This window comes from Chlorocebus sabaeus, chromosome 2 (genome assembly GCF_047675955.1).
Source record: "Chlorocebus sabaeus isolate Y175 chromosome 2, mChlSab1.0.hap1, whole genome shotgun sequence".
NCBI lineage: Eukaryota > Metazoa > Chordata > Mammalia > Primates > Cercopithecidae > Chlorocebus > Chlorocebus sabaeus.
In genome coordinates this window covers 56112839-56128820 of record NC_132905.1, presented here as the reverse complement: position 1 = coordinate 56128820, position 15982 = coordinate 56112839, and the positions used below count along the sequence as shown (strand labels likewise).

At 42.0% G+C, this 15982-nt stretch overlaps 1 non-coding gene across 1 annotated transcript; it reads left to right on the top strand.

Moving 5' to 3' along the window:
• The first annotated feature begins 13928 nt into the window (after positions 1 to 13928).
• Positions 13929 to 14120, top strand: LOC119622322 (U2 spliceosomal RNA). Its single transcript, XR_005238967.2, has one exon. It is a non-coding gene; the product is annotated as a U2 spliceosomal RNA (small nuclear RNA).
• The last annotated feature ends 1862 nt before the right edge of the window (positions 14121 to 15982 follow it).

Genomic DNA, 15982 nt, shown 5'->3' with positions numbered 1-15982 from the left:
TCAGGAGCCTGCTACTGTGCTTTACTCACATCACCTCACTGAGCCCTCCAGACAGCCAAATGGAGATGAATTCCTCTTCACGGACAGGACATGGAAGCTCTGTTTTAGTGAGTACTTTGCCTAATGTCCTACAGCTGGTAAGTTGCAGAACTCAAATCTGAACCCTTCTGACTCAGAAACTCTGTTCTTACCACATCTTAATTAAGGGCCCACCACAAACACATGGCTCATGAAATGAATGTCCCGTGCTCCCTGCCCTCCAGTAGCACTGAGTCTAAAGGGAAGGATGTATCGCAGGTGATTACCATCCAGCCATGTTGGTGGAGAAGAGTACCACCAAGGTATTAGCTTTCCACTCTGCAGGCCTCTTTGGTTAGAACTGTTAAAAATGCCCTTTTACAAAGCAGAACCTTGAACGTTGAATAAGTTGGTGTAACATATTTAAAGGTAATAAATGATTACATCTGCCTTATTTCTTTTCATTCCAACATAGTATGACAATTTTCTAATATAAAAGTTGAATCATACAGTGAATATCCAGATGCCCACCATAGTTATATTTTACTATATATCTTTTATTATACTTTTGTCATCCCTCTATCCATCCATCAGTTCATCCACTTTTTTGATGCATTTCAAAGCTGCAGACTTCAGTTCACCGCTAAATCGTTCAGCATACATATCAGTAGAGTTCAATATTTGTTTATGGTTTTTTTAAATTCAAAACATGCAACAAAATGCACAGATCTTAAGTGTACTATTCAATGAATCTTGACAAATGCAGACACCCGTGAAATCCAAACCCTTCTCAAGATGAGAATATCCTCGCCTTTCTGGAAGGTTTCCTCATGCCCCTTCCCAGTCAAACTCAATTATGTTGCCTCAAAGGCAGTCACCAAATTAGTGATTCCTGTTCTAGAACATCACATAGATGGAATTCACTTTTTTTTTTTTCCTTTTAGAAGCCTGTGGTCTTAGCAAAGAGTTGCAAACGTTCGACACATCCTTACTAGGCTCCAGCTATCTATCTGTAAGAATTTGTTGATAGGGTATGTTTGTTTCAGTGGAGTAGCAAGAAGGCTTGAAGGACTGCCAAGGGCATACCCTTCATATCAAGGCACCCACATCAACGCACTAGATGAAAGAGCATCACAATCCCATGTAAGGGCAGAGTGAGCCCCCCTCCCCAGGCTGGGAGATTCGTGGGTTACAGCAGATGGACCCAGCCTAGGGATCTTTGGCTTCCAGGTATCCCCAGAATTACGTTTGAACTCCACTATTATTTTTAGTATTTCAAAATATCAAATTGAAATGAGACATTAATCTCCCATGGGGCTGCACAGACTAACAAAAGTACTTTTTTTCTTTCTACTTTTGATTGTTATTGTAGAATTATAGTAGCGAACATTTCTGGCATATTCATAATGTATCAGTCACTGTTTCAAGCATTTCACATTTTAAATTTTAAATTTCATTTGATAATTTCAGTAACATAACATCTCATACATGGTCATTGTTTCTGTACTTTTTAAAATGAGAAAATGCATTTTTATTCTAAAAGTGTGATTTGCTTGGCAGACTAAAAACCTTCAAATATGAGGCCTGTGGAGAAAAATAATGAAAGGAATGGCTGGACTAAATAGAGGTAAGTCTCTCTTTGATTCTTAAAGAAATCTATGCTTGGGGAACCTTTGTTAACATGTATTGAAAATGTGACTAGTGACATTACAGGAAGTTGAAGGTATAAGTCATAAGAAATTGGCACTATAGATTTGTGATTAATTGTTCTTGATTTTTACAAAGGCACAAGAGACTGGAGTTATGAGTTCATTTTCCTCTCGTTACTGAGGGGTCTGGGCCTGGGAGTCCGGTTTCTTCCTCTTTCGAGATTTAACCAATTGTGTGACCGTGGATGAGGCATTTGACCTCTTTGGGCCTCAGTTGCCCACGTGTAATGTGTGGTTTGAACTAGTTGTCTCTAAAGCCCTTTCCAGGAATGAAAAGTCTGTGGTTCTCTGACATTTGCTCCAAAATGCTCATCCGCTGAAAGCCTTGCCCTGGCTCCTTGGGCTTCAGCCCTTTGAACAGAAGAGGGCGCCCTAAACATGGTGATTCCTTCCTTTCCCTGCGGACCCTTTTGGCAATTTAGGTAGAGGACCGGTGCAAGTGTTCTCAACAGTCAGGATTCGGTTGTCCAGAGGCCAGCATTTTCCCTGGACAATGGGTAGCTAAGGCCTCAGAGGAAGCCACTGACTTTGCATCTTTCCAAATCTTGTGAGGTTGAAACTTTTAATTATATTTTAACTATGGATATAATTGAAGAAGATGGAAAAGAGACACTACTATAATTCCATAGTCAGTTACTGCTCTAAAATAAAATGCAGATAAGTAATATAGCCATTCTCATTCTTTTTGACTGGAGGGGGTGGGGTATGGACATGTCACATCTTGTCTCAGGGCTCTCAGGGCATGGCTTCATTTATTCATTCCATATTTTCCGAGGGTCTACTTGATGCCAACTACTGTTTGTTTACAGCATCAACCAAACAAAGCCCTTGTCCCCATTGAAGCTAATATTGTATGAGCATTTTCAAAATGGTGGGCTAAAATGGATCCTCAGGCCTCGAAATGCATGCATGCAGCCACAGTTGAGCTAACCAAGGGTGTGAAGCTTGCAAACACCAAGTAGTTTCCAAAGGAAACTGCCCAGAGACAGAACATCTTCTTACAAGGAGTTTTGCCACTAGCAAAATGGAGTAATTGGGAAAATGGCTGTTGAACAAGTTAAATGTACAGACACAACATTCTTTCCTTCTTTGTTTTTTTTCCTGAGACAGAGAGTCTCACTCTGTCGCCCAGGCTGGCGTACAGTGGCGCAATCTCCGCTCACTGCAACCTCTGCCTCCCAGGTTCAAGCAGTTCTTCTGCCTCCACCTTCCAAGTAGCTGGGACTACAGATGCATGCCACCACGCCCGGCTAGTTTTTGTATCTTTAGTAGAGACGGGGTTCGCTGCGTTGGCCAGGCTGTTCTCAAACTCCTGACCTCAGGTGATCCACCCACCTCGACCTCCCAAAGTGTTGGAATTACAGGCGTGAGTCACTGTGCCTGGCCTAACATTCTTGAAAGAAGGACAAGAAAGCTACCTGCATTTGTCCACACTGCTCAGTCTCAAGGTAATAAAGGGAATGGAAGGCTTGTTAGCATTCAGGCAAATGCAGCAGCTAAAGCGCCTGTTATGGGCAACAGCACAGGCTGTAGAGTGAGGCTGCCCAAGTTTCAATGCAAGCTCTGCCACTCACTTTCTGGCTGAACTGGGGGAAATTTCTCAACCCACATGAGGTTCTGTGGGTCATGTGGGGATTCAATGGGTCCACATATTTAAGCCATCAGAACAGTGGCACACAGTAACTGCTCAGTAAATTTTCACCATACTTATCAATGTGATTATCAGTATAACCTTAAATTGGTCCAGTTCCTGATTTCTTTTCATCCTGACTAAATTCTTTTAAATCTTAGGTTAAAAGGCTAAATAAATTTGCCTCGCCAGAACAAGAGAAAGGTTTGTTGAGCATCTGCTATTCTGCTCTTCTAGGAACAAGGATTTGGCAATAAACGAGATACAGCCTGTCTTCTCAGGAGCTTACAACAGACAATAAACACATTAAAAAGTAAACAAACAAGTTGAGATGTAGTGGATTTGACTAGTATTTCTCTCTTTGGAATGGATTATAACCACATTAAAATCTTACTTGTGATGTTCTTGATGTTACATGTTCATGTAAGAGAACATCTTCTGCTTAAGGAATTGATGTATGAATCCTAGCAAAAAACTGAGTAAGTCAGGATATCTTCTGACTTCTTTTCCAGTTCCACAAGATGTAAGCAGAAACTGGAGATGCTACACATTCTCTTTTGGTAGAAGAACGTTGCACTTGACTACAACAAGATTTTAAGCCTGATTTTTATATCTCGAATTGTGTTTGTTCTCAATTTAAACTGGCTAAAGACTGAATTCCAGGCTAATATTCATAGTGTGGTTCCAGCAACTGGAAAATGGATTGTGTTTCCTTTCAGCCTTCTAATTCCTGGATGAAATGAGTACACAGTCACGTACTACATAATGACATTTCCTGACTGCATATATGACGGTGGTCCCATAAGATTACAAATACCGTACGTTCACTCTACCTTTTCTGTGTTTAGGTATGTTTAGAAACACGAATGCTGTGTTTGGATATGTTTAGACACACAACCACTTAGCATTATGTTACAGTTGCCTACAGTTTTTAGTATAGTAACAGGCTGTCCAGGTTTGCAGCCCAAGAGCAATAGGCTCTACCATACAGCGTAGGTGTGTAGTAGGCTATGCCATCTAGGTTTGTGTAAGTCACTCTATGATGTTCGCACAATAAAGTTGCTTAACGATACATTTCTCAGAATGTTTCCCAGTCATTAAGCAACACGTGACTGTATGTTACTGCTGTTATGTTTGGTAGCAGCCAACCATCTTCAGCAGGAAGGAAGTAGCCCAGACAGTATCTTTGTGCAAATTAGAAAAAGATGCCCCCTTCCTTAAGGCATTTTTCTGCCACCTACCTGAAATATTTTATAACACATATTCATTTCTACAAATATTCAGTGCACACCCTGCTCAACCGTATCAAACGAGAAGCAGAAGAACAATTTATATTACAACTTTATTTTTAATTGCCTTCTTTTTACCCTTTCGCCTTGTAACCAGTGTGACAAAACACATTCTTGTCACCTCCAGGCAGACAAAAAGATGCATACCAGGGATTAGTAAGTCTATACTAGATCCTAGGAATGGAGTACATCCTTGGGAGGGGCAGGAGACAGTCAGTTAATATCTAGATGACCACAACAAACCAGCAAGGAAGTACAATTGCAACTCCCTCCAAAACCCAAAGAACCCACGAAAACAAAATAAAAAAATGTCTCAGTCTGACCTGGCACCGGGCCGTTTTTGTCAGCTGCCAGATTAGCTTTCCTGCTTTTATCCATCAATAGAATGAGTCTCGCTCCATTGTTTTGCAATTACAATGGCCCTGTGATCTCTTGAATCAAAACTGAACTTTGTCTTCTTGTGTGAGAGAATACAAGATCCACCCCATATCAGTTTTCTGGAGCTCCAGATCCATTCTCCAATGCTAGGCAGACGTCTCTGCTAGACGACCATTAGGCACCTTAAGCTCAGCATGCCTCAAACTCACCCCATCCTTTCCCTTCCCAAACCTCTTTCTCCTCCTGTAGTCCCCACATCTCCATGGACTTCATGACTCTTCTCTCAGTTTCACAAATGATTAAGTACCTTCTTAGAGTTCCTTTCTCTTCACCTGACATCACATCAGTTTCCACCACCTGCTGCGTGCTCTGCATGTGGACATCTGCCGGGATCTCTCTGTTGCCATTGCCTCAGCATTAGATGAAGCCTTGGGCCCTTGTCATTTCTCCCTGGGACTAATGCAGTGGCTTCTCAGCTAGTGCTTTAGCCATTCCCAAGTCTCCTCACCTCTTTTCAATTTTCTGCTCCCCTGTTACCTGAACAGAACTGGGACCATTTACCCGCACTGCTTATAAACCTCTAGTGGCTGCCTACTGCCTTCGGGATCAAATCTCCACTCTGTTCCAGTCTACCCCAAGCTGCCACTAGTTTTAACCACTATTCACTGCTCTCTTGTCTGCTTCTCCTCCCTATCCCATGGTATTCCCTGCCACTTTTCACTACTTAGAATTTGAGAATTCCCTCAAAATGCTGTGCATCAAGCCTCCTGTATTTCATGGATTGAATACCACCACCTTCTTCCTCTGGCAAACTTTTTTTTTTTTTTTTTTTTTTTTTAACACAGGGCTCTCTCTGTTGGCCAGGATGGAGTACAGTAGCTCAATCTTGGCTCACTGCAGTCTCGACCTCCTGGGCTCAAGCATTCCTCCCACCTCAGCCTCCCAGAGCGCTGAGATTACAGATGTGAGCCACCATGCCAGGCCCCTCTGGCAGCTCTTATTCATCCTTCAGGTTCAGCACAAGTGTCACTTCTTCTCTGAAGTTTTCCCACCCCCACCCTCTTCCTTTGATTTTCCTAGCACAGTTTATAAACTTCTGTCTTGATATTTTTGTCATGATGTGCTGCAGCATGTTTCCCCTCCCAGGGGAGGTGCCCGGTCTCATTCCTTCCCTAAGGCACTCAGAGCTGACTCGGTAAGGACTGTACTCAAGGGTTGGTTGAAACCTTGAAATGGAAAGATAAGGACAATGAGACAGGCAGGTGGTTCTGTGGGCTGTTGAGCAACTCTTGATGAGCTTCGGGGACACAAGTGAGGGGACTGCGGGTGCCCTTGTGGCCACTAGTTGTTTAGACAGCTGGAAAACTCAGATTGTTAAAAATCACAGTTTTCATCAGAATGTTTTCTTCTTTTGTACACATGACCTTTTGCACTTCTAATGAAACTGGGCCTTTACAAAATGAAATAAAAGGATCTGTGCTATTATTGACTATAAAGTGATCATCTTTAAAAAGACAGACACTAAGAAAAAAGTTACTAATTCAGTGAATTGAAAGTCCAGAGTTCTAGAATTGATTTACGGGTTCCAACTAAATGATTAGGTCTTTTATCGTCTTCCAACTTATTGTTTAAAATTGTTACAAAGATGAATTCAGGCTGGGCATGGTGGCTCACACCTGTAATCCCAGCACTTTGGGAGGCCTAGAAGGGTGGATCACCTGAGGTCAGGAGTTTGAGACCAGCCTGGCCAACATGGTGAAACCCTATCTCTACTAAAAATAATAATTAAAAAAATTAGCTGGGCATGGTGGCACATGCCTGTAATCCTAGCTACTCAGGAGGCTGAGGCAGGAGAATTGCTTGAACCTGGGAGGTGGAGGTTGCGGTGAGCCGAGATCGTGCCACTGCACTCCAGCCTGGGTGACAGAGCAAGACTGTGTCTCAAAAAAAAAAAAAAAAAAGTGAATTCAGTCTTGCTTATATATTTTGAGTTCCTTGGAGCTCAACAGTCTACTGAAAATATAAGATAAATGGGTTTCATTATCTTGTCTGCTTAAATTTATTGATGCAGGGGTAGAAGCAGGAGAAGAAAAATAAGAAGAAAAACAATTAATTGATGCGCAATTTTGTGGGGTTTTTTGCCAGGGAACAGATTTTTCCAGAACTGTGTCTTTTTTTTTTTTTTTTTTAAGAAACAGGAAGGTTATCTTGGATTATGACTAATTAGATTAATTTTAAAAACAAAATATATATTCATTATAAATATATTCATTTATATAAGAAATATATTTATATATTTATAAGTTCATTCTGTTATATTAGTGTGACAACATGCCATAATGTACATAGACAGCTAGCAGCCATTTATCAGGGGCTTACAGTGTCCTGCTCAGCTGAGCCCCTGGGATTCAAAGTGGGGGGACCCTGCTCCTGGACCCAAGTTGCTCATAGTCTCATTGGGGAAATGACAAGGTAGAAAAAAATAATCACAAGGCAATGTAGTATGTGTGAAAAGGCCTTTAACATTCTGTTGGCCCACAAAGTTCAGTCAGATATTCTCTGCTGATGCAGAGGCACATGTCACAAAGGGGGACACAAGCTGGTTCCAGGTGTGGCCAAAAAAGTGTGCAGTAATGTCCTCTAGTATATATTTTTTTCCCTTTTTCTCTGTTCTAGCTTCTCAATATGATGTCTAGTCTAATCAAGCAAATTCACAAATAAGCAGGTGGAAGTTTAAGAAAGGGACCTCAGAAGTCTTCTGGTTTGGGCCCGGCGCGGTGGCTCACGCCTGTAATGCCAGCACTTTGGGAGGCCGAGATGGGTGGATCACGAGGTCAGGAGATCGAAACCATCCTGGCTAACATGGTGAAACCCTGTCTCTACTGAAAATACAAAAAAATTAGCCGGGCGTAGTGGTGGACACCTGTAGTCCCAGCTACTCGGGAGGCCGAGGTAGGAGAATGGCGTGAACCCAGGAGACAGAGCTTGCAGTGAGCCGAGATAGTGCCACTGCACACCAGCCTGGGCAACTGAGCGTGACTCCGTCTCAAAAAAAAAAAAAAAAAAAAAAAAAAAAAAAAAAGAAGTCTTCTGGTTTGGCCCATTCTTTTATGATGAAGGTTCTAGCTATAGGGACTGGGGTTTGTGTGAGGTAACCCAGGTGATTGCACAGTGCCAGCCCTCAAAGCCAGGTCTAGGGCTCCATCCCACTTTCCCAAGATGCCCCGAAGTCTTCAGGTGTCTGTCTACTAGGAAAGCTTTGCATTACTGGGACAGGTGGAAACCAAACTCTAAAATCAATAACTAGAGAGATGCTTTCAATTTTATTTTAAAACTGTGTTTTGATTATATTTGTAATTAACTTTTCAGACTTAGGAAAGAAGCTTCATATTACAACAGGCTGACATGTTTTCAGCTCAAGAGTAGAGACTTCTGTCAATCATGTGGGATCATGAGTGCCTCAAGTGTTGGAAGTCCATGCGTTGACCAAGAAGAACTCCAGCTGCTTCAGATTGCTTGACTGTCACTGAAAAGTACACCCAATATGAAGAAGATTGCAGTTAACTGAATATTAAAATTAGATGTCTTGATGAGGCAAATCATTTCAACGTATTTCTTCCCTTTCTTTGATTTCCTCTCATGTGTATTATAACAACTGTAGTAGCAGAGGGCTCCAGAAGGAACTGCTCTCACCCTTACCTGCACTGTTTTGTTGAAAAGGAATGTTTCTGATTTTATCTCCTCATTTTTACAACTTCTTCTTATCTTTTTTTTAAGTTTTATTTTCATGGTACGACACGTGAAGGACCTCAGGGCTTTTGGCATGTGTGTTAGCCAGAGATGTTCTACAGTTTCTTTAGTGATATGAGACAATCTTCTTTTCTTCTTCTTCTTTTGGAGAGAGTGTTTCAAGCCCTGAGGGCTTAATATTGCCATTTTCACATTTGGATGGAATTTTTCCAAATGTCTTGTGAGCCTAGCCAGTGGTGGCAAGCTGTAATTGGTCAAAAATGAAAGTGAAAACTTAATGAAAACTAAGTTTCCAGTCTCATCTTTATGGCCAATTTCCCAGGTAAACTTGAGACAGTCCTAATTGCATGAGGCATAGTGGGAATGATAATATCTTACCGATGGATAGGCTTGTTGTATAACTAAATGAAGTCACATCTGCAAATCGTCTCAGCTTCTTAGAAAAGGATGGTATTATGGAGCCGTGATGATTACAGCAGCCAAGGCTCTGTTTGTAGTGATATCTGCTCTGGTGTACTTTGTCTTGTCTGTTTCATTATAACCAGCAGCTTTTTAAGGGAAGTCACAATGGGGTGCAATGATGCACTGTCCTTACAACTATTCTTTAACATCCTGGTCCTGGCATGTCCTGGTAGGTTCATTGCTGTATTCCACAACGAAACCCTCCACTTCAGAGGGTGCCTCATGACATAGCCTAAGACACTGGTCTAGGCTGATGCATATTTTTAGTGTCTTAGAAAATGGAAGACAGGATAAGTAAACGTGGGCCACAGAAGCCACACTGTTTGTCCATTTCCACTCTAGGAGATTTTGACTTCAACAACCTGAGCAATCCTGAGGCTTCTGGACAGTTGGTTTCAGAATCCCCACTATGCTTCCGGACGATTCTAGGGCAAAGGGGCTCAGGCTGCTTCTGCTGCTGCTGCTTCTGCTTCTCCTTCTCCTTCTTCCTTCTTCCTTCTTCCTTCTTCCTTCTTCCTTCTTCTTCTTCTTCACAGAATCTCTCTCGTTGCCCAGGCTGGAGTGCAATGGCACAATTTCAGCTCACTCCCAGGGTTTCAAGCGATTCTTCTGCCTCAGCCTCCTGAGTAGCTGGGATTACAGGTGCCTGCCACCATGCCTGGGTAATTATTTTATTTTATTTTTGTATTTTTAGTAGAGATGGGGTTTCACCATGTTGGCCAGGCTGATCTCGAACTCCTGACCTCAGGTGATCCACCTGCCTCGGCCTCCTAAAGTGCTGGGATTACAGGCATGAGCCACTGTGCCGGGCTGGGCTCAGGCTTCTTTAAAGGGACCACGTGACAGCTGCATGAGGAAGGGACTTTCGTTGACTGTGCCCTCGACTCCTAGGATTTCCTGGTATTTTTCTGCCAAGACTTCTCCCTGGAGCTTCACCGCCTGGCCTGTGCCTCCAGCGCTCGGCCGTAGGTCCACAGTGGCAGCACTGCATGGAGGTCATTCTCCATAGAGGCCCCTCTCTGGTGGCAGAGTCACACACTGCATGTATGGCCTGGACTTTCGGGAACACCGCTGCAGGGAGAACATGGTGACACCATCAGAGATGTGTTGTAGACATGTGTGCAAGCATCTTTAACCTCCCCTAGTAATCTGTGTGTCCCTAAGAGAATGACATGACCATGAACTTGAACTCATCACTAAGCAGACTAGTGACCACGAACTAATCCCCACCGAGTGCCAGGCTCTGTCTTCACTCCTCACAACCATCCTCGAAGTGAGGCGTGTTGTCCCTTTTTACTGATGAGAACACTGAGACCTAGGTGAAGGAAATAAATAAAACAAGAGGACTCTTACGAGACAGAAGAAAAACCAAAGTGTTTTTTCCTCCACGCGTATGCACACGCCACTCAACACAACACTTCTGACACCTGGGGTTGGGGGTGGGTTTCCGCACACACGAACCAATTCTCTGTGGACTCCAGCTGGGCGTCCTTAATTCAATTTAATTCTAACAGTATTCACCCGGAGAATCAGATCCCACAGGTGGAGGGCTTGGTCCCACAAGATTGCCCCTACTTCAGGGGCCAGTTGCATGTAGTAAGTTGTCACCTCTACCTCCACTGGCCAGCTCAGATTTGGATTTGGGGCTCCCACGACGTCCTCCTTGGGTTTGATTAATTTGCTAGAGCAGCTCACAGAACTCAGGGAAACGCTTTACTTGCGTTCACCCATTTATTATAAGGCTATGGCAAGGATACAGCTGAGTGGCCAGATGAAGAGATGTGTGGGGTGAGGTGTGCGGAAAGGCGCACAAAGCTTCCCTGCCCTCCCCGGGTGCACCACCCTCCAGATACCCCAAGTGTATAGCTATCTGGAAGCTCCCCAAATCCAGTCCTTTGGATTTATGGAAGCATCATTACGAAGCTATGACTGATTAAGTCATTGACCACGGGTGATCAACTCAGCCCTCAGCCTCTCCCCACTCCCTGGAGGTGAGGGGTGAGGCTGAAAGTTTCAACCTTCTAATCACAAGGTTGGTTCCCCTGGCAACCAGCCCCCATCCAGGAGCCCACCAAGCCTCAGGTCATGAGAACAAAAGATGCTCCTGTCACCCAGGAAATTCCAAGGGATTTTGGAACTCTGTGTCAGACGTTATCACTGAGGAAATTACAAAGGTCTTAAGGAGCTCTGTGTTAGGAACCAGATGTCAAAGACTAAATATTACAACAATAGATTCTCATTGTGTAGATCAATGAATTCTACATATGTTTGTGTGTATTATACATATATATATCTCTTAATATATCACTACATCATAATCTTCTCTAACAAAAATTGGCATATTTTCCAGAGAAAGCCAAGGTTCCTCCCATATTGGGTCCTCTTCTTCCATCTATCCCCAGGGAACAGATCTTAATAAACAATAGCATAGGAAGTCCACACCAGCCTCAACATCCTTTACATACTTTGGTTAAGGAAGGGCCTGAGGGTGCTGGGCTAGCAGTTGGAACTGAGCTTCATTCAAATGCCATTCTCTGTGTAAACGTCTTGTAGCTGCATCTTTTTGCTTCCCCAACTAAAATTCTAAGATGAGAGTGAAATCTTTAATTGGAAGCTTGAAACCTAATTATTTGGATATATAATTTGATTTCATTTTAATTTATCCCTAGTTTTTTTAAGGTATAATAGACAAATAAAAATGGTATATATTTATGGTATACAATGTGATGTTTAGATATGTGTATATATACACTGTGAAATGATTAAATCAAGCTATTGACATATTTGTCACCTCACGTACTTACCATTTTTTGCTGTGAGAATATTTAGATCTACTCTCTTAGCAATTTCCAAGTATACACTATTATTAGTTATAGTCACCATGCTCTACAGTAAATGCTTTATACACTTCAACCAATATCTCTCCATCCCTGTCTCCAGCCCCTGGCAACCACCATTCTATTCTCTGCTTCTTTAAGTTCAACTTTTAAAAATCCCATATGTAAGTGAGATCATGCAGTACTTGTCTTTCTGTGCCTGACTTATTTTACTTAGCATCATTTCCTTCATTTGGGTATTTTATATCTTGCATTGTGATCTATCTTTTATCTTTTATCATGCCCTGAGGAAGATATTCTGCCCTAATAGTCATTACACAGAAAAAGAAACTAAGGGATAAGGAATATAATTACTTTAATGTTTTTAATTAGGCCTTTTAATAGGCACTCAAAAATACTAACATAGCACAATAAGATCATTTACTCTAATTACACTGAAGGATAAGGGCCAAACTTGTGTGAGGATTTAGGCTTTTTGGTACCTACATACTAATCATTTCTCTTCTCTATCCTACTTTTATATAGTAGAAACAAGAAATATATAAATATCTGTTAAATGAGTAATCTTACTAAATATTAAATATTATTAAAACACTGAAATTAAATACCGTGTTTGCAATTTATTACATGAATAAAAAGGAAGGAATATATAGATATATAGGGAAAAACACTGGGAAATAACTCTGTAACATGAAAGAGTATGGGAAAAGAGTACAAGGAATGTTACAAGATACCTGCACTACCAGTGAACCAGTACAGTATCATCTGAAAGTAAACTGACATTAGTTGTAAATGCAAACTCAAGGGCGGTCACAGACTTTTTTTTTTTTTTTAACAAAATCAGTATAATTGGCATGGGAAGAGAAAAAATAAAATGGAACCATATAAGGGGCGTGGTGGCTCATGCCAGTAATCCCAGCACTTTGAGAGGCTGAGGTGGGCGATTACTTGAGGTCAGGAGTTCTAGGCCAGTCTGGCCAACATGGTGAAACCCCGTCTCTACTAAAAATTCAAAAATTAGCCAGGCCAGCCACGGTGGCTTACACCTGTAATCCCAGCACTTTGAGAGGCCAAGTCGGGCAGATCACCTGAGGTCAGGAGTTCTAGACCAGTCTGGCCAACATGGTGAAATCCCCCTCTCTACTAAAAATACAAAAATTAGCTGGGCGTGGTGGCAGGTGCCTGTAATCCCGAATACTCGGGAGGCTGAGGCAGGAGAATGATTTTGCTGCCTCAGCAGTCATTACATGTGATGGGTCACTTGATGGATCACGTTACATGTGATAGGTCAAAATGCAAGTGTAAGAAAATGATTGCTTATTGGGAGCATAGACATTCACAGTCATGAATGATGGTGATGCCAGGGAACCACAGATTGTCCACATGGGTGGCTGAGAGAGTGGCATCTTTGCTTCTGATGGTTCAATGCACACAAACTTAATTTTATGCAAAAGTTATTAAAATATTGTATAAAATTACCTTCAGGCTCTATGTATAAAATGTGTCTGAAACATAAGTGAATTTTATGTTTAGGCTTGGGTTTGATCTCCAAGGTATCTCATGGTGTATATGCAATATTGCAAAACTCAAAAACATCTGAATCCAAAGCACTTCCGGTCCCAAGCATTTCTGTTAAGGGATATTCAACCTGCATCAGTTTTCCTGTTTGTTTCCTTTGACTTCTCTTCCACGCTGCTGGTTTCATGATACGTCTAGTGAGTCCTCCCTGTCTGTTATGGAAAGAATTCTGTGATCGGTGTGGATTTCGTATGCTTCTGTGTGGGAAGGTCTCTTTCCTGGGGATAGGTGGAAGAAGGGGGTTTGTCCAGGGCTTACTGATAAGATTTCTTTCTAGATTGCTTCTTGGTCTTTTGGGTAAGATCATGTGTAGAATCTGTTCTTACCAGTTTAATATGCTGATATATCCTCTATCTGAGGACAATACAGTAAATGGATTTTTTGAGCAGGAAGATGAAATAGGAGCTTGCTCCATCCACTCCACACATCCACCTGGTATTGCAGTACCTCCAGGAATGGTGTAACCCTCGGGGGATATTTAGAAAGAAAGATTTCAATCTAGAGGCTATAGGCTGCAGATGCTGCGGGTGCTCAAACGAGGAGAGCTCTGCTGCAGGGCGCCGCATGCCAGAAGCCTTGGCTCTCTCCAGCCACTCAACTTTTTGCTAGAGAAGAATTCCCTGGTTTGTCTGCAGGTTTTTCCTCTACCTGGGAATAAATGAGACTGTGCACTGTTTCTTCAAAAGAGGGTAGAAAGAGGACTGAACTGTCAGGGGGCTTCCATACGTAGAACTTTAATTCGATTTCCCCTGTTTTCAGCATAATTTCTCACTCTTGCTTTCCACTTTACATGCCAGTGTCAGACACAGACTTTTTTTATTTTTTATTTTTATTTTATTATTATTATTTTTTCAGATGGGGTCTCACTCTGTCAAGTAGGCTGGAGTGCCGTGGCACAATCTTGGGTCGCTGCAACCTTTGCCTCCCAGGTTCAAGCGATTCTCCTGCCTCAGCCTCCTGGGTGGCTGGGGATGACAGGCATGCACCACGAAGCCCAACTAATTTTTGTATTTTTAGTAGAGTCAGGGTTTCACCATGTTGGCCAGGCTGGTGTCGAACTCCAGGCCTCAAGTGATCCGCCTGCCTCGGCCTCCCGAAGTGCTGGGATTATAGGCATTAGCCACCATGCCCGACCTAAATTACATATTTGATAAGGAATTAATATCAAAAATACATGGAGAACTCCTAAAACTCAACAACATCAGAAGAAACAACCAAATTCAAAAATAAGCAAAGGACATTTCTTCGAAGAAGATATACAAATGGCAAATAAGCATTTGAAAATATATTCAATATCGTTAATCATTAGGGAAATGCAAATCAAAACCACAATGAGACTCTATTCCCACTAGTATGGCCATATTTTAAAAAATAAAAAGGAAAATAACAAATATGGGTGAAGAAGTGGAGAAATTGGAACTCTTGTATAGTGCTGGTGGGAATGTAAAATGATGAAGCTGGTGTGGGAAACAGTTTGGCAATTTGGTCGGAAGTAAGACATGGGATTACCACATTACCTGACAATGTCACTCATAGTTATATACCCAATAGAATTAAACACAGTTACATAAATATGTATACACAAGTGTTCATAGCAGCACTATTCACAATAGCCAAAAGATAGAACCAACCCAAATGTATATCAACTGATGAATGGATAAACAAAATGTGGCACATGCACACAATGGAATATTATCTGGCCATGAAAAGGAATGAAGTACTGATACCTGCTACCATGTGGATGAGCCTCAAAAACAGTATGCTCACTGACAAAGGTCAGACATAGAAGGTCACATATTATATAATTCTATTTAAATAAAATATCTTCATGAATGGGTAAATTCATGAAGACAGATTGATGGTTGCCAGGGACTAGAGGGAGGGGAGAATGGGGAGTGACTGTTTAATGGGCATGGGATTGCTTTTGAGAGAAGAGTCATGAAAATGTTTTGGAACTTGAAAGAAGTGGTGGTTGCATAACATTGTAATGTGCTAAATGCCACTCAATTATGTACTTTTAAAAAATGGTTGACTTACGTTATATGCGTTTCACCTCCATAAAATAATAAAGGAGCTTAAAAGAAAAAAAGATGTCAACCAAGGCTGCAGTAGTCTGATGCATCGCTTGGGCCTGGAGGATGCAGTTTCAGTGTGGCTCACTCACATGGCTCTTGGCAGGAGGCTTCAGTTCCTTGCTGGGTGTTGGCAGGAGGCTCAGTTCATTGCCATGTCTGCCTCTCCATAGGGTGCAGGGCTGTGTGAGTGGACTAATTACATATTATTTGGGTTTCCCAGAGATGATAAGGGAAAAAGAGAAGGAGCAAAGAGAAA